We start from the raw sequence: 18226 nt of genomic DNA, 5'->3' as shown, positions 1-18226 counted from the left end.
GCCGCACTGTCGGAGGGTCAGCGCTGAGGAAGTGCCGCACTGTCAGAGGTTCAGCGCTGAGGGAGTGCCGCACTGTCAGAGGGTCAGTGCTGAGGGAGTGCCACACTGAAGGTCAGTATATCATACTTGACATTAAACCGAGATGCCACCTGCCTGGTCAGTTGGATGTTATAGGTCTCAGGACCGATATTCTGAGGGAGTGTAGGCGGTATTAATTCCAGCGGCTGTGGGTCACACATCCACAACTATCAAGACGAAAAGAAACCTCACTGACATTATCCTTTTGCTGTTAATGGGATCTTGCTGTGCCTAATCTAGCTGTTGCATTTCCCACAGTACAACAGTCAAGGTCGTCCAAAAATCATCACACTGGCTGCTAAACGCTTTATGATGAAAGGTGCTACACAAATGAAAGTGGCCCTGTTTGTTTTCCTACACTGTGGTGTGAGTAAATGGAGCTTGCGATATTTCAGGTTACTCCAGGCTGTGACATTAATGACTGAATAATATTGAGATTGGGTTCAGTGAGGCCATTCGGCCCACTCTGTTTGTACTGGCCTCAGAAAAGAGCTACCCAGTGGGTACCATTCCCCAACTCTAAGATTAAATGCTTGATTAAATGCAGTCAAAACCATTTTGTGAGGGGCAGGTCATGCCTCACAAAACGTATCGAGTTCTTTGAGGATGTGACTAGAAAAGTTGATGAGGGGGTCGAGCTGTGAATGTGGTGTATATGGACTTCAGCAAGGCATTTGATAAGGTTCCCCATGGTAGGCTCATTCAGAAGGTCAGGAGGAATGGGATACAGGGGAACTTAGCTGTCTGGATACAGAATTGGCTGGCCAACAGAAGACAGCGAGTGGTAGCAGGAGGAAAATATTCTGCCTGGAAGTGAGTGGTGAGTGGTGTTCCACAGGGCTCAGTCCTTGGGCCTCTACTGTTTATAATTTTTATTAATGACTTGGATGAGGGGATTGAAGGATGGGTCAGCAAGTTTGCAGACAGCTACCCAAGTGGACAGGGTTGTTAAGAAAGCATGTGGTGTTTTGGCTTTCATTAACAGGGGTATTGAGTTTAAGAGTCGTGAGATCTTGTTGCAGCTCTATAAAACTTTGGTTAGACCGCACTTGGAATACTGCATCCAGTTCTGGACGCCCTATTATAGGAAAGATGTGGATGTTTTGGAGAGGGTTCAGAGGAGGTTTAGCAGGTTGCTGCCTGGACTGGAGGGCTTATCTTATAAGGAGAGGTTGACTGAGCTGAGACTTTTTTCATTGGAGAAAAGGAGGAGAAGAGGGGACCTAATTGAGGTATACAAGGTAATGAGAGGCGTAGATAGAGTCGATAGCCAGAGACTATTTCCCAGGGCAGAAATGACTAACACGAGGGGTCATAGTTTTAAGCTGGTTGGCGGAAGTATAGAGGGGATGTCAGAGAGATGTCAGGGATGTCAGTTCTTTACACAGAGAGTTGTGAGAGCATGGAATGCGTTGCCAGCAGCAGTTGTGGAGGCAGGGTCATTAGGGACATTTAAGAGACTCCTGTACATGCATATGGTCACAGAGATTTGAGGGTGCATACATGAGGATCAGTGGTCGGCACAACATCGTGGGCTGAAGGGCCTGTTCTGTGCTGTACTGTTGTGTGTTCTAAGATTCTCTCAGTGGCTGGGCTGACAGTTGGTAAATACTGACACAGCGTTTTCCCCCTGGAGAGCAGTTACTCATCAGGTCACCTTTCAAAAATGTCAACACCCGCCCCCCCCAACCCCACCCCCGAGTCCCTGCTGTTTAAAATCCTTAAACGTTCTTCAGAAACCCCTCCCAACCCGTCAGTGATGGCAGGAAGCAACGGGCAATGGGGAACTCTCCCAATAAAAACACTGCCCAGACCCAGCGGCCAATTAAAGGGTTAAGACAGAGATTGACTTTTGTTGAATGAGGGTTATGGAACGAGGGAAGGTAAATGGAGTCAGGATACAGTTCAGACATGATTGCTGACACAACAGGTTTGAAGGGCCAAGTGGCCTCCTCCTGCTCCTTTTTGGGAGAGGGGCATTAGTCTGTGGAATTTGGGGGAATATTGAAGGGAGTGAGTGGGGACACCATAAAACACAACAGCAGCAGCAGGCCATTCAGCCCGATGAATCTGCCCCACCATTCAGTGAGATCGTGGCTGATCTGATCACCCTCAACCCCACCTTCCTGCCTCTCCCCCTTAACCCTTGATCCCCTTCCTGATCAATAATCCGTCTGCCTCAGCCTGGAGTATCCTGAATGACCCAGCCCTCAGTGGGAAAGAATTCCACAGATTCACTCCCCTCAGAGGGGAGAAATTCTTCCTCATCTCTGCCTTAAGACTTCTTATTCTGAGATTGTTCCCATTATTCTTAGACTCTCCCACACGGGGAAACAATCTCTCCACATTCCCCCCTGTCAAACCCCCTGAGAATCCTGTATGTTTCAATCAGGTCACCTCCCTTCCTCCTAACCCCCAGGGAGCACAGGCCCAACCTACTCACCCTCTCCTCATCAGACAGTCCCTCCATCCCCAGTGAGTGAACGTTCTCTTGTCTGCCCCCAATGTCAGTCTTGGGTAAGGGGCTCAGAATTGTTCAGTGTTCCAGCTGTGGTCCAGTTAATGTCTTGTATAGCTTTTAGCAAAACCTCCCTCCTTTTATTCTCCATTGTCTTGGAAATAAAGGCCAACATTCCATTTGCCTTCCCTATTAATCTCTGAACTTGGAGTTTTGTGATTGATCAATGAGGAATCCCAAACCTTTAGGTTTTGTGCCTGTCTGAGGCACGGTCAAAAGGAGATCTATCCAGACAAAGACAACATGACAGCCAATCACATGGCCTTCCAAATCACCAATAACCACATGACCACCATCACCAATATCCGGGATATTGATCAGGAAACCGTGCTGAGCAGTTTCTGAAAAGGACAATGGGATAGCTTACATTGGTCCAGCCGGGAATGTTGGAGGGTTGGTGGGATCTCAACGGAGTGTCCCATCACCCAGGAGGTGACCCTCTGTCAGACCTGCTCATTCAGAAGACTCAAGGCCCGATTTAGGGCTGATGTCAGACTGGCTGATTGGAGCAGGGCCTGAAGCCTATTTCCCATTACAGTGGCAGGCCTCCCCCCCCCCTCCCCCCCTCAGACCACCATGTGGTCTCCAGCCGGATAGACATGAACTCACTGGAGGGACTGACAGTAACAATAGACAACACAGCCAGGTCTGGTGTCATTGATCTCTGACGGGTGGGCGGATTCCCCCAGGGTCTCGAAGGCATGTCCGGAGAGGGTGGAGAGGAAACGGGTGACCAGCTGTCCGATATGATAAAGAATTATTCCTTATTTCACTTGAGTCTTTGTCCTGTGGGAGATCGCGCCCAGCACTCCCAGCTGGTTTGAATGGAATGGACTTTAAAATTCACTCAGGGCATGTTGATGTCAGCATTTATTGTCATGATTCGGAGATGCCGGTGTTGGACTGGGGTGGACAAAGTTAAAAATCACACAACACCAGGTTATAGTCCAACAGGTTTAAAAGCTAGTGTGCTTCCAATTAAACCTGTTGGACTATAACCTGGTGTTGTGTGATTTTTAACTTAGCATTTATTGTAACACCCTAATTGTCCAGGAGGTGGTGGGAGTGAGCTGCCTTCCTGACCCGCTGCTGTCCATGTGCTGTAGGTAGACCCACGATGCCCTTAGGGAGGGAATTCCAGGATTCTGACCCAGTGACATTGGAGGAACGGCGATATATTTCCAAGTCAGGATGGAGAGGGGCTGTGGCAGAGACCCTGCAGGGGGGTGGTGTCCCCATGGATCTGCTGCCCTTGTCCTTCTGATCTCTTGACTGTAAGAAGTTTACCAGTAGAGAGACAGTAAGGTGGGACTCCACAAGATGGATAACAATGAAAGGTTGATGCCCACTTCCCATCCAATGTTACACTCAGCTGAAATCGCCCCATTCTACCCCCTCCAACCTCTGCTCTCACACTCACCAACAAAATGCTCCAGCCACAAGTACCCCCCACCCCACACAATGCAATGCATTCATTCCCCCCTCCCATAAAGCGCCCCTCATTATAGTTGGAGAGGGTTAGTCTCTCCCCCACTATCCACAGATATCGAGACACAACTTGCCCAGGGATCCCAGAGATTAAAGCGTAGACCTCCTGGAAAACAACCCGATGGCTTTTGTAAACGGGGCGTGAAACACCAAACTATTTCCACGTCTCAGCATGGTCAGAGATAGTCATAGGGGTCATCCAGCACGGAAACAGACCCTTTGGCCCCAACCAGTCCATGCTGACCACAATCCCAAACTAAACCAGTCCCATCTGCCTGCTCCTAGCCCATACCCCTCCAAATCTTTCCTATTCATGTACCTTACCCAAATATCTTTTAAATATTGTAAGTGTACCCACATCTACCAGTTTCTGAAACGTCGATTTTCCTGCTCATCGGATGCTGCCTGTCCTGCTGTGCTTTTCCAGCACCACTCTGATCTTGACCCACTTCCTCTGACAGTTCATTCCACACACAAACCATCCTCCATGTAATAAGAACATTTTACAAGCTGTACCTTTCCTCCAAGGTGGACTTACACCTTAGAAGGGAAAGTGTACAGAATGTTGGAGAGACCCTGTCTGGAATACTGTGCCCAGCTCTGGTCGCCCTGTTATTGAACGGATATTATTAAAACAGGAGAGGATTTAGAAAAGATTTACCAAGATGTTTTCACATTGGAAGGTTTGAGTTATATCAATTGACTGGAAAGACGGACTTTTTTTTCACTGGAGTCAGTTCCAACAAACTCTGATCTAGGAGATGAGGGGTTTGGTTTTTATCCAGAGAGACACTAAAGCGATGTGGAGGTGCTGGGGTTGGTCAAGGGTGGACAGGGTCAGAAGTCACACAACACTAGGTTATAGTCCAACAAATAAATCTGTTCAACTATAATCTGGTGTCATGTGACTTCTAACTGTAAAATGAGATGGTACAGAGGAGGGTCACCAGATTGATCCCAGCGATGAGGGGTTTGTCTGATGAAGAGACATTGAGCAGTTTATGCCGATACTCCCTGGAGCTTAGAAGAATGAAGGGAGATCTAATTGAGGTCTATAAGATGCTAAAGGGGATTGACACAGTAGATGTAGAGAGGATGGATCCTCATGTGGGACAATCCGGAATGAGAGGTGATGGTTTTAGGATAAGGGGCAGCAGGTTTAAACCAGAGACAATTGGGAATTCCTTCTCTCAGAGGGACATGGATCTGTGGAATTCACTGTCCCAGAGTGCGGTGGATGCTGGGACACTGAGTAAATGTAAGGAGGAGATAGACAGATGTTTAATTAGTAACGGGGTGAAGGGTTATGGAGAGCGGGCAGGGAATTGGAGACGAGGCCGAGATGAGATCAGCCCACAATGGTATTAAATGGCTGAATGGCCTCCTCCTGCCCCTAGCTGTGGTGTCCTTATATTCAATACAGCGCGGAGGTTTAGTAACTCTCTCTGAATCACACGGTCTCTCTGTTACTTTCGTTGTCCAAGGGACAAGTGTGCAGCCACATCAACACTGATTGCTCATCCTTAACTGCACATTGTCACATCTCGGCCAGACCAGCTAATGACAGCAGATTTCCCTCCCTGAAGGTCTGACATTAGTGAACCAGATGGGGGTTTTACAATAATTGACGATGGTTACATGGCCATCATTAAGACTAGCTTTTTTTATTTCGGATTTTTATTAAATTCAAATTTCACCATGTGCCATAGTGCAATTCAAATCCATTTCCCTAAAACATTAATGTGGGATTCTGGATTATTCATCTAGTGACATTACTGCCATACCATCACCTCCCCTTCGGAGGGAGCGGGTGCCATGGCCACCATAGCACACCTATCACCTCCTGAGCAATGTCTGCAGGTTAAATTCTCTATTCATATTTATTCACATATTAACTGGTACACAGAAGCTAAAATCACAGCAAGCTGTTAGACAGCAAAAACAAAGACAGAACCGTGGCCAAGAGTAGGCCACTCAGCCCCACAAGCCTGTTCTACCACTCAGTAGGATCATTCCTGGTCTGGGGTCTAACTTTGTGCCAAGAGTGTGGTGCTGGAAAAGCACAGCAGGTCAGGCAGCAGCCGGGAAGCAGGAAAATCAACGTTTTGGGTAAAAGCTCTTCATCAGGGTTCCTGATGAAGGGCTTTTGCCCGAAATGTCGAATCTCCTGCTCCTCTGATGCTGCCTGACCTGCTGTGTTTTCCCAACACCACACTCTCGACTCTAACCTCCAGCATCTGCAGTCCCCATTTTTGCTTCACTTTGTGTACCTACCTTTAGCCATATCCCTTAATACCTTCACTTAAATCTCTCAGATTTAAATTTAACAACTGACCCAGCATCCACTGCTGTTTGTGGAAGAGAGCTCCAAACCCTTTGTGTGGAAGTGCTTCCTGACATCTCTCCTGAACGGTCTGGCCCTAATTCTCAGACTATTCCCATAGTTCCAGAATCCCCAACCAGTGGAAATAGTTTATCTTTATCTACCCTTTCACTTCCTGTTAAAATAGAACAGTACACAGCACAGGAACAGGCTCTTTGCCCACCATGTTCATGTGTTGCTGGAAAAGCGCAACAAGTCAGGCAGCATCCAGGGAACAGGAGAATCGACGTTTCGGGCATAAGCCCTTCTTCAGGAATAAGGAAAGTACATTCTCAAACAGACTCGCACCAGTTTCCTCATTTCCCCTCCCCCCACCTTGTCTCAGTCAAATCCCTCGAACTCAGCACTGCCTTCCTAACCTGCAATCTTCTTCCTGACCTCTCCTTCCCCACACCACTCTGACCTATCACCCTCACCTTGACCTCCTTCCACCTATCGCATTTCCAACGCCCCTCCCCAAGTCCCTCCTCCCTACCTTTTATCTTAGCCTGCTGGACACACTTTCCTCATTCCTGAAGAAGGGCTTATGCCCGAAACATCGATTCTCCTGTTCCCTGGATGCTGCCTGACCTGCTGCGCTTTTCCAGCAACACATTTCCAGCTCTGATCTCCAGCATCTGCAGACCTCACTTTCTCCCCCATGTTCATGCCAACCATAGTAAACCAATCCCATCTGCCAGTACATGGTCCATATCCCTGTGTATCCTGCCTGTTCAAGGCTCTGTCTAAATGCCTCTTAAATGTCGTTATTGTAAAAGTATACCTTGAAGACTTTGGTCAGACCACCTTCTAAATTCTATAGAAAACAGGAATAATTTACATAATCGCTCATCAGTTAGCCTCTGAAGTTCAAGTCACAAAAGTAGAAACAGTTCAAATGATTTAATAGATTCTTCTCAGATCCAGGTCACCATTTGAGGTATATGCAAATGTAATTTCAGATTACACAGAGTCCAAAATACTTTTGACAATTAATGGTTAGGGCTATCTCCACTCCTGGGTATCACTTATACAGAAGTATTTGTATTTAGGTAGCCATATGAATACATTTTTAAGGTGCATCATTAAGGGGAATGAATCCTCACCAATCTGTAGCTGACAATCCAGAAACACTAACTTGTTCAGTAAGTTCTTCCAGCTGTCAACATAAATCCAGCCTCAAGTGATTCCAGAACAAATTCAGAACAATTGCTGGCCAGAAACACATACTCATGGTCCTCACTAACTTTGAATTAAATAATGGTGTTCAGAAATATCTTCATTTGTCACAGCCTGTTGTTTTGAGTGGGATTCGAACCAAGCCCCTCATCCGTAAATCAAACAGGAGTAATTATTCACACTGCCGCAAGACCAGCGGCTGAAGTTTGCTGCATGGCTCTCTCTCAGTGCTGTCAAACTCGAAGCCAGCACATGTTGTATATGTTAGTCTCTGCCAGAACCACTCAGGAGAGCTCAGGTAAATTCCACGCCAAGTTCCTATGGGGAAGGATATCCTCACAATGTCTTAGGCAGACGGGCCAGATATGATTATACAGAAAAAGTTTATTCCATATCACTCAGCAGCTCGTAACTCCAGAACAAAGCAGCCCCCGCTTGATTGGCACCACATCCACAAACACCCCCTCCCTCCCCCACCGACGCTCAGTAACAGCAGTGTGTACTATCTACAAGGTGCACTGCAGAAATTCACCAAAGATCCTCAGACAGCACCTTCCAAACCCACGACCACTTCCATCTAGAAGGACAAGGGCAGCAGCTACATGGGAACACCACCCGCTGCAAGTTCCCCTCCCCTCCCCATCCCGACTTGGAAACGTATCGCCGTTCCTTCAGTGTCACTGGGTGAGAATCCTGGAATTCCCTCCCTAAGGGCATTGTGGGTCAACCCACAGCACATGGGCTGCAGCGGGTCAGGAAGGCAGCTCACCCTCACCTTCTCAAGGGGCAACTAGGGACAGGCAATAAATACTGGGCCCAGCCAGTGACACCCAAGTCCCACAAATTAATTTTTAAAAAGTTACAATACATTTAAAACCCACGACAGTCAGATATCAGGCGCAATTTTAGAGTACATACACATTACTATTAACTACACAGTGTTGATAGTAACAATGGTGATGGCAGGTGATGGCCTAGTGGTATTAATCCAGAAACTCAACTAATGTCCTGGGGACCCGGGTTTGAATCCTGCCATGGCAGACTGGAATTAACGGTCAAATGACAGTGTTGTAAAAACCCATCTGGTACATTCATGTAAGGAAGGAAACCTGCCAGTCTTACCTGGTCAGGCCTACATGTGACTCCAGACCCACAGCAATGTGGTTGACTCTTAACTGCCCTCTGGGTAATTAGGGATGGGCAATAAATGCTGGGCTAGCCAGAGACACTATCATTCCAAGAATGAAATGAAAATTGATGAAATCAGTTGGGAACTCGGTTACACCAGTGAACACGAGTGTGTTCAGGACATAGCACTTAGCTGCTGTCAGGAACAGTCCGCTAGGTCCTGACGTTTCGAGTTTATTTTGTCATGTCCATTAACTAACTACCTTAATCAACAAGCACCATCATTGCTGGTAACACATGCAGCTTGTGGGATCGACCTTGACCCTAGAGGTGGCTCTGTGTTCACTTTACATGGCGTGCCTGTACCATACAGACTGCAGGACAGGCGGAAAAACTGCAGTCAGCCTGCAACAACACCATCCCGTGAGAGAATCCTCTTTTTTTTAAAAAAGAAAAGCAGAAAAACTTTCTTCTAACTCAAAACATTCAGAACAGCTCCAAGACATTTGGTTTAAAGTCAGTTTTGTTTTTACAAGCCAACCTTGCACCCAGGAAAGATCATGAACACTCTCACATTTACACAAGTCACACACCAGAAACCTGAAATCAAAACAGTAAAAGCTGGAAACAATCTGTAGGTCTGAGGAGCAACAGGGTTAACATTTCAGGTGAATACAACAAATCCCACAAAAATCACACCTCCATCTGTAACATTAACTTTGTTTTTCTCTCTCTCCTAAATGTTTCTTGCACCTTCTGTTTTTATAAAGAGTCACAGATCTACAGCACCAAAACAGGCCTTTCAGTCCACCAAGTCTAGGCCGGTCTAGAAGAAGCATTCATCTATAAAAGGTCAGCTCTGCCTGATTGGCTAACACCGTCAGCTCAGGAAAAACAAGATCAGAAACCAGGAGCAGGAGTAGGCCATTCGGCCCCTCGAGCCTGCTCTGTCATTCAATGGCCATTTTCTCATGGCCTCAGCTCCACTTACCCGCCCTCTCACCATAACCCTTAATTCCTTTACTGTTCAAAACATTGCCTTAAAAAAAATTCAACAATGAAGCCTCAGCTGCTTCACTGAGCAGGGAATTCCACAGATTCACAACCCTCTGGATGAAGGAGTTCCTCCTCAGCTCAGTCCGAAATCTGCTCCCTCCTTATTCTGAGGCTATGCCCTCTTGTCCTAGTTTCACCCACCAGTGGGAACAACCTCCCTGCTTCCATCTTATCTATTCCCTTCATAATTTTAAATGTTTCTGTAAGATCCCCCCTCATTCTTCCACATTGTAATGAATATAGTCCCAGTCTACTCAGTCTCTCCTCATAAACCAACCCCCTCAACTCCAGAACCAACCTAGTGACCCCCCTCTGCACCCCCTCCAGAGCCAGTACATCCTTTCTCAAGTAGGGAGACCAAAACTGCACACAGTACCCCAGGTGTGGCCTCACTAGCACCCTGTACAGCTGCAACATAACCTCCCTATTTTTAAACTCCATCCCTTTAGCAACGAAGGACAAAATTCCATTTGCCTTCCTAACGGACGTACATGGAATAGTGTAGGTTAGGTGGTCTTTGGGCTGGCAAGACAGGTTGGCGCAAAATCGAGGGCCGAAGGGCCTGTACTGCTCTGTAATATTCTATGTTCTGATTACTTGCTGCAGCTGCAGACCAACCCTCTGTGATTCGTGCACAAGGATACCCAGGTCCCTCTGCATAGCAGCATGCTGAGATTTTTTACCATTCAAGTAATAATTGTTTTTACTGTTACTCCGACCAAAATGGATGACCTCACGTTTACCTCATTGTACCCCATCTGCCAGACCCTTGCCCACTCACGTAACCTGTCTGCATCCCTCTGCAGACTTCCACTGTCCTCTGCACACATTGGTCTACCACTCACCCTAGTGTCACCTGCCAACTCTAACACACTATACGTGGTCCCCAACCAATCCCTCAACCATCAGTAACAGGGATGGTCTGTCCATTATCATATTACTGGCTGGGGAATCTTGAGGAGTGTAAATTGATTGCCTCATTTCCTGTGCTAAAGCAGAGCCCTCGTCACAAATGTATTTTATTTTCTGTAAAGTGCTTTGTTTTGTTGTTGTTGTGAAAGGTGCAATGGGGCAGTTGTGGGTGGGGGGGTACGAGTGACTGAAGGAGGTGGAACTGACAGCAAGAGGAGAAGCTGAGAGACTGAAATGAAGAGAATGACAACAGGAAACGGCAGCTCCAGGCCTGAGTGTTGGACAAGTGAGAGCGGAGACGAAGCTGAGGAAGGGACCATCAGACTGAATAGTGAATCTGTACTGAATTAACGCTGAGTTAACACAACACAGCCAACACAGCTCTGCCAGATGGAACGGGACCGAGAATTCATGGCCAGGTTAAACAGCTCCTTTGGCAAGATTTGGAGCAAACTTTCTCCTGGAGCTTTGGGACTAATTGATTTCAGAAATAAGTGAATAAAAGACAATACTGTGGCCTCCGCTCTCCAATTCAGACTGAACTGAACACTTAGACAATCCTGCCCCCACACCTGGAATATCTCATTCAGGTTCTGACCCAGTATCCCGGAATAACCCGCGAGATGTTCCCGCAGCATTTCCAACATTCCTCAACTACCACAATGACACATGGAGGCTGGGAGGAAGTGCGAGCAACCTACAACAATTTGCATTTGTATAGCACCTTTAATGTAGTATGGGTCCAATAGCATTTCACAGGAGACAAAATAGGACACATAAGGAAATACCACAATCAAGGGCTAAATGCTTTTTTTTCTTCCTCACTAATGGGGCCACTAAATGTCAGCAGGCCATTCAGCCCATCCAGTCTGCTCTGTCATTCAGAGAGATCATGGCTGCTCTGATCATCCTCAATTCCACCTTCCTGCCTCTCCCCCATAACCCTCGATCCCCTTCCTGATGAAAGATCTGTCTGTCTCAGCCTTGAATATCCTGAATGACCCAGCCCCGACAGCCCTCTGTGAGAAAGAATTAAGTTTTAAAGAGAGTCTTTAAGAAAGATGGTTACCAGACAGCACAGCGACCGATGGAGAGATTCCACTGAGAGAGGTGCAGGGGTCAGGAACACAGAGATGGGGAGGGCGTGTAGGGGCTGGAGGGGGTTACAGAGATAGGGAGGGGATGTAGGGGCTGGAGGGGTTAGAGATAGGGAATGGGTGTAGGAGCTGGAGGGAGTTACAGAGATAGGGCAAGTGAGAGCGGAGACGAAGCTGAGGAAGGGACCATCAGACTGAATAGCGAATCTGTACTGAATTAACGCTGAGTTAACACAACACAGCCAACACAGCTCTGCCAGATGGAACGGGACCGAGAATTCATGGCCAGGTTAAACAGCTCCTTTGGCAAGATTTGGAGCAAACTTTCTCCTGGAGCTTTGGGACTAATTGATTTCAGAAATAAGTGAATAAAAGACAATACTGTGGCCTCCGCTCTCCAATTCAGACTGAACTGAACACTTAGACAATCAGTGATGGGGCCTAAAATATTTTGCTCACACCCAAAATATTTCACGGAAGTGGGTAATTGTCTTGTCACCTGGTTTGGGATCTACACAGATCGGGTGGGAGAGCAGAGGAGAACCTAGAGACTGTGCTGAGCAAGAGGGTAGGCAGAAAAATGGTGGAAACAGGATAATGGGGCGTAGTCAACCTGGGCAGGGAGAGCAGAAAAGACAGTGGGCTGTTGGAATGGGGAGAGATTGCAGTGCAGAGGGATCTGGGGGTCTTACTGAGGGACCTGGCCTGATGAGATCTCCAGGAACGTCAGGAATGGTGACCGTTCCTCAGCGAGACTCTGCCAAACGCCAACCCCTCGGGGGACTGCAGGTAGGCGTTGGTCAGATCTAACCACAGGCAGGGACTGGCACAGCTCCCAACAGCAGCGGTGACAACACCTCAAAGTGGGGACCTCATTGGTTGCCAAAGTAGTTCTGGGACATCCTGAGGATGAGAAAGGGGCTCAAGAAATGCAGGCCTCCTTTCAGAGGGATTTTCACTGCTTCTATCAGCCACTTACTTCATATCGTCAGGAAATAAGCCCCTTCCTGATTTTTATCCAATTTTCCTTAAGAATCACAGAATCTCCTAACCTGTGTGGAAACAGGCCCTTCGGCCCAACAAGTCCATACTGACCCTCTGAAGAGTAACCCACCCAGACCCATTCCCCTACTCTATTAACCCTGACTAATGCACCTAACCTACACACCCCTGAACTCTACGGGCAATTTAGCGTGGCCAATTCACCTAACCTACACATCTTTGGACTGTGGGAGGAAACCGGAGCACCCGGAGGAAACCCACGCAGACACGGGGAGAATGTGCAAACTCCACACAGTCAGTCGATGAGGCTGGGATTGAACCCGGGTCCCTGGCACCATTAGGCAGCAGTGCTAACCACTGAGCCATTTTTTAAGGCAGTGCATTCCTGTCACAAAGATTTGCTGCATGATGTAACCTCTAATCCTTAGTCAAATTCTCTGCAATTTCTCTCTCCCTGGTCAGTGACCCCCTCCTGCTACTGGAAACGGCTTCTCCTCATTAACCCTGGGGCTTGTGCTCATTGAAGTTTCAAAAGTATGAGAGGTGACCTCATTGGACCGTACACAGGGAGACCTGACAGGGGGAGATGTGGAGAGGTGGTTTCCAATTGCAGACAAGTCTAGGACCAGAGGGGCATCATCTCAGAGTAAGGGGTCACCCATTGATGACAGAGATGGGGAGGGATTTCTTCCCTCAGAGGGGAGTGAATCTGAGGCATTCTTTCCCACAGAGGGCTGTTGGGGCTGGGTCATTCAGGATACTCAAGGCTGAGACAGACAGATCTTTAATCAGGAAGGGGATCGAGGGTTAAGGGGGAGAGGCAGGAAAGTGGAGTGAGGATGATCACATCGGTCACGATGTCACTGAATGTGGGAACAGACTGGATGGGCTGAATGGCCTTACCTCTGCTGCTATGGAGACTATTTCTCCCTAATTATATATATCAAACTCCTCTCATGATTTTCAGCACAACGTTTAAACTTCCTGCGAACCTACCCTGCTCTCAATTCCAGTGCTCACCCTTCACCATCTCTCCCTACCCTCCTGAACTCCCCTACTCCTGGTGTACACCACTCGGCCGTGCTCTCCAATCACACAGTTAGTAACAGCAGCCTGGCTCCACATTGTCAGATACTAAAAAATGGTGACATTAGCTCCCCAGCAGACAATCGTAACCTCCGGAAACAATTCTTAGAAAAACAACTTCAAACCACAAATACATCCAGTACCAAAATGCTTTACTCAGAACTGCAGCCGCATAATGGTGAGATTTTATCATCGCAACACCCCACATCACCCCCACCCCCACATCACCTACACCCACCACGGGGAGAGGATCATGGGACTTCGTAATTAACCGGTCTCAGCAACTGCTGTCCCACCGACAGTGCGGCGCTCCCTCAGCACTGACCCTACGACAGTGCGGCGCTCCCTCAGCACTGACCCTACGACAGTGCGGCACTCCCTCAGCACTGTTGGACAATGCCAGTGTAGGTGTTTGTTCTCAGGACAGTCGAGTACATTGTGAAGCCCTGAGCCGCTGCCTGAGGGAAGTGACTGGCTGTGGTGGGCTCAAAGCAGCATGAGAATCTACACAATCGGTTTGTGTAATCTCTGCGCTCTCGTCAACACTGATCAGCTCAAAGGAACAAAGCACCAACAAAGCCGCAGGAACAGAAACCGAGTAACAGGAGATAGTCACAGGCAGAGGTTGCAGGAACTGACACTGAGTGAGTCAGTGTTCCCCATGGTGTCTGTGAGCTATCAGCAAACAATCAGAGCAAAGAGGTCAACACGGGTCAGGCCCAGCCTGGGTAATATCTCAGCAGTGAGTGAGCCTTGCATGGCCTGCTCTTACACAGCCTGTAACTTGCCCCACACTGTCCACACGCCAAGGACAAACCCAGCAGCAATACAATGTCAACCATAGCTTCCCCTGTGCTGCCCAGGCTGATTGCTATTGGAAAGCATGTGCCAGTATGGAGCAGGGTTACTGTGGTGGGCATCAGATACACAGTGCAAGTCTGTCTGGGAATAATCCACATTACCCCTAGGGTACATGAGAGGTACCCCACACACCGACTCTCACTGGGGTACAGTCCCCCCCACACACACACTGGGGTACGGGCTCCCACACATGTATATGTCCAAATGCCTTTTAAATGTTGTTTATGTACCCACCTCATCCACTTCCACTAGCAGCTCATTCCATATGCGTCCCACCCTCTGTGCAACAAGGTTGTCCCTCAGGGTCCCTTGTATTCTTTCCCCTCTAACCTCAAACTGATGCCCTCTCGTCCTTGATTCCCCAACCCTGGGGAAAAATCTGAGTGCATTCACCCTGTCCATGCCTCTCATGATCTTATACACTTCCATAAGTGTCTCCCCTTGGTCTCCTATGCTCTAGACAGAAGATTTCTTGCTTTTTGGATCTCTCTCTTTCACTCTTGAGTCCTGGCAACATCCTTGTAAATTTCTCCTGCACTCTCTTTCCAGTTTAATAACATCCTTCCTGTAGCAAGGTGACCAAGACTGAACACAATCCTCCAAGTGCGGCCTCACCAACATCCTGTACAACTGCAACATAACTTCCCAACTTCGATACTCAATGCCCTGACTGATGAAGGCCAGTGTGCCAAAACCCTCCTTCCCTGCCCTGTCTACCTGGGACTCCACTTTCAGAGAACCGTGCACCTGAACTCCAAATATCAGCCAGAGATCCTGCAATTTCTTCTCTCGTCTCTAGCAGTGTCCTTGGATATATCAGGTCAGAACGAGGAGATCTATCCACCTCCATCCATTCTAATACATCCAACACCTCCTCCACTGTGATATAGACTGTCCCCAAGATGTCACCCTAACTTCCCCAAGTTCCCAAATCTTCATTGTCTTTCTCTACGGTAAACACAGAGGAGAAATATTCATTGAGGACCTCGCCCATCTCCTGCGGTCCTACACATCCATGGTCCTTGAGGGGTCCTATTCTCTCTCGAGTTATTCTTTTTCCTTTAATCTACTTGAAGAACCTCTTTGGATTCCCTCTAATCTTCTCAGCCAAGGCCATCTCGTGCCCCCTTTTCACCTTCTTCAGTAAACTCCTGTATTCCCTGTGTACATCCAGGGATTCCCTTGATCCCAGTTGCCTGTGTCTGAGTCCTGCCTCCTTTTTTCTGGTCAAAGCTTCAATATTTCTTGTCATCCAGCATCCCACCCCCAGACCCAGCGCCACCAACCTATCCCTGTAGCCCTGCACCTCCCATGGCAAAACGCACCTAACCTATACATCCCTGGACACTACAGGCAATTTAGCATGGCTAATCCATCCTGACCTGCACATCTTTGGACTGTGGGAGGAAACCGGAGCACCCGGAGGAAACCCACGCAGACACGGGGAGAATGTGCAAACTCCACACAGACAGTTGCCTGAGGCTGGAATCGAACCTGGGTTCCTGGTGCTGTGAGGCAGCAGTGCTAACCACTGAGCCCTAGGTTTCAGTCTGGGATCTGACATTAGCTGAGGCCCTAACACCAGTGTCTGGGGTAGAATTTTAGTAATGGGAACTTTGGCCAGCTCAATACCCAAGGACACACAAAAGCTAAATCTGTTAAACCATCATTTGATGGCCATGGGACAACGTGATCCAAATGATGGGAAGCTAATGGAATTAGTGGGATTGTGCCAGTTGTCACACTGGTGTCAGCAGTTTGCGCTCGGAAAGGCGATGGTCTGGTGGCATTATCACAAGGGTAATATTGAGCTTGTGCCTGAAACGTCGATTCTCCTGCTCCTCGGATGCTGCCCGACCTGCTGTGCTTTTCCAGCACCACACTCTCGACGCTGATCTCCAGCACCTGCAGCCCTCACTTTCTCCCATTAATTGGGTGACCCCCAGGTAACGTCCTGGGGACCTGCAATCAAATCCGGCCACAGCGGATGGTGGAATGTGAATTCAATAAAAATCTGGAATTAAAAGTGGAACAATGACTATGAAACGGTCATCGGTGGTGGCACGGTGGCTCAGTGGTTAGCACTGCTGCCTCACAGCACCAGGAACCTGGGTTCAATTCCAGCCTCAGGCAACTGACTGTATGGAGTTTGCACGTTCTCCCCGTGTCTGCGTGGGTTTCCTCCGGGTGCTCCGGTTTCCTCCCACAGTCCAAAGATGTGCAGGTCAGGTGGATTGGCCATGCTAAATTGTCCACAGTGTTAGGTGCATTAGTCAGGGGTAAATATAGTGTAGGGGAATGGGTCTGGGTGAGTTACTCTTTGGAGGGTCGGTGTGGACAAGTTGGGCTGAAGGGCCTGTTTCCACACAGTGGACATTCTATTTTCGTCTCTAAACTATTATCAAGAAAAAACCCATCTGGGTTCACTGATTCTTTGTTTAGGGAAGGAATTCCTTACCTGGTCTGGCCTACATGTGACTCCAGACCCATGGCAATATGGCTGACACTTAAATGCCCTCTGGGTAATTAGGGATGGGTAATAAATTTTGAACCAGTATAGAGATATCCTGCCAATGAATAAATACAACCAGCGTATTTCTTGATCAATCAGCGAGTAGCCAAAGGATGAGTGGTTGTAGGTTGGTCACTGAGGTGTGCCTGCAATCTGTCAGGGCCCCACCCAACTTGAGACAGCGAGTCACGGGTTAACTCACTCAGTTACTGGCACTGTCTCTGTTGACATAGCTGTTGGGAAATAAACACTTTTCAAGACTTCCCCCTATAGTTCACGCAGAGAGCTCGCTCTATCTTCAAAAAGGAGAACAGTTCTGAGGAACTACAGCAAAAAGTAATCAGAGCAATTTTTTCTCAGCAATGTCACGGACAGTGGGGCAGAGGTTGGTATTAATTACGGGATCACACTATGCAACTGTACAGGATGTGTTTCCACGCAGTTAACAGTATCAGACGCTGCAGTTAATTGGAAAGGAGCCTGGGGTGGGTGCAGGATCATGCTGCGTAACTCATGGGATCGCACTCTGCAGCTTCACAGCTCTCAAGACAAGAAAGGACGCTAGCCAAACACTTTCCCCAAGAAGATCACAGAGTTGTAGAGATGTACAGCAAGGAAACAGACCCTTCGGTCCAACCCGTCCATGCCAACCAGATATCCCAACCCAATCTAGTCCCACATACCAACACCCGGCCCATATCCCTCCAAACCCTTCCTATTCATATACCCATCCAAATGCCTCTTAAATGTTGCAATTGTACCAGCCTCCACCACTTCCTCTGGCAGCTCATTCCATACACGTACAGCCCTCTGTGTGAAAAAGCTGCCCCTTAGGTCCCTTTTATATCTTCCCCCTCTCACCCTAAACCTATGCCCTCCAGTTCTGGACCCCCACCCCCCCACCCCCCGGCCCCAGGGAAAAGACTTTGCCTATTTATCCTATCCAA

The 18226-nt window shown here is 48.1% G+C and overlaps 1 protein-coding gene across 1 annotated transcript in view; it reads right to left on the bottom strand.

Annotated features, from left to right (window-relative positions):
• LOC122558792 (carbohydrate sulfotransferase 11-like) overlaps nucleotides 1-18226 on the bottom strand; it is a 52586-nt gene that overhangs the window by 1913 nt on the left and 32447 nt on the right. The gene's annotated exons all lie outside the window — the stretch shown is intronic.

This window comes from Chiloscyllium plagiosum, chromosome 18 (genome assembly GCF_004010195.1).
Source record: "Chiloscyllium plagiosum isolate BGI_BamShark_2017 chromosome 18, ASM401019v2, whole genome shotgun sequence".
In the NCBI taxonomy this organism is placed as follows: Eukaryota; Metazoa; Chordata; class Chondrichthyes; order Orectolobiformes; family Hemiscylliidae; genus Chiloscyllium; species Chiloscyllium plagiosum.
The sequence above is the reverse complement of the archived record's forward strand: the minus strand, read 5'-3'. Positions and strand labels throughout refer to the sequence as shown.